Consider the following 1699-nt stretch of genomic DNA (forward strand, 5'->3'; position numbering starts at 1 on the left):
AACCAGGAATGCAACTCCAAGTTATATATGGGTTGGATTGATTTTGACCTTTTTTGACTTTGGATGACGGATGATGGATGGTGGTGGTTAAAATCATGATGGACCTGACCATTATTATTCAATCAACAATGTAATAAAGTAGTAATCAGAATGTTTTGTTGTCCGTTTGGTCATACGTTTGATCATGAAACACAGAAGTGTATATGCACATGCACACACCATCCACACACGTACACATTCCACAATCTCACAAAGCACAATTACGCAACGCTTCGAAATCAAACGACAACAGCGGGTGCGTCGTTTCGGTTGGTTTTCCAAATTGGAGCAATAATTACGGCAGGCTTTCGCGATTCACGCCAACAGCATGTGAAAAGGCACAGAGGGTGGGGCCCACGTCGACACATATTAGTGGGACCCACATATAATGGATTCACACTTTGCGGCCCTCACAACGCGGGAATGTCGTTCGTGCCGATATTCTTCCTTTCTCTCTGTCTACGTGTAACGCCATCAAATCGATTATGTGCTTTTCAATTACATAATATTCTATAAAACAGATAAATAAAATAAAATATATTAAATTTGAGCAATTACAATTTAGTTATTCTATCTTGTACAATATTTTTATATAATAATTACCGATCCAACTCATATGGATTTCGTTTGATTCGAGTAAGAAAAAACCAACTTGCAATATTTATTTAAGTATTTGAGTCAATTTTTTACATCAAAATCAATTCAATTTAACGCACGAACACGAACACCCTGGCAGGGAAGTAGCTCATGCTATTTCATTCTAACCCTTTTATTTTTTAGCAAAGTACTCTTATTTTAAATAATGAATGATTAATACTTACTCATCTGTCATTTATTTGAAATATTTTTCATATAAAAATAAAATATGTAAATAAAAATTGCTTTATAGTTAATTAAGGTGTGGCATCACCTTAAGAAAAAGAAATATGTGAAGATGACACAATAGTTAATCCCTTACAATTTCCATATAAGGAATTTTACTTTAATTTTTTGTTGAAATACTTCACTTGCTAATATTCAATGGGAGGATATGGTTAAAGTATAATCCAAATATGTTTCACAACCCAAGTTTAAATTAAGAAGTGCTGTAAAGAGTTTAAGAAAAAAGAATATGAATTTTATTATCACAATAAGAATCTTTTAAGCTGTATTAAAAAAATGTTACTATGTCATAGATTCTCGTATAATATGAACTTATTAAAAAAATTTAAGTTGTTTAGCAAAAAAATATATCCTAAAGTAATTTGACTTCAAGTTCTAATTTTTTAATAAAACAGTTTTAGAAAATTTAGTTTGAGATAAAGAATAATTTGGATAGAAATCCACTCCTTTCACCCTTGTACCATGAATTTAAGTGCTGACTCTTATATAATTTAATTTCTAAGAATTAAGTTTTCTTCTTATTAAGTTAATTAAAAGATTTTTCTTATATTAAGTTTTTTTTCATTTAAAAAGTATTGTCTAAACTTAATTTTTATCAATTTTTAAAATTTTAATCTCAAATATTGATACACTACATTAAATTAAAGATGCTTTTCCTTTATTGGATAAAATAAAATTTAATAATGTTATAATCTTAATCAATTTAAATTTAAATTTATAATTTTGACATATCATATCAATAAATATATTTTTAAATTTAAATATTTTATTTTCATAA

The sequence above is a fragment of the Abrus precatorius genome, unplaced genomic scaffold, assembly GCF_003935025.1.
Source record: "Abrus precatorius isolate BTA unplaced genomic scaffold, Abrus_2018 Scaffold6, whole genome shotgun sequence".
In the NCBI taxonomy this organism is placed as follows: domain Eukaryota; kingdom Viridiplantae; phylum Streptophyta; class Magnoliopsida; order Fabales; family Fabaceae; genus Abrus; species Abrus precatorius.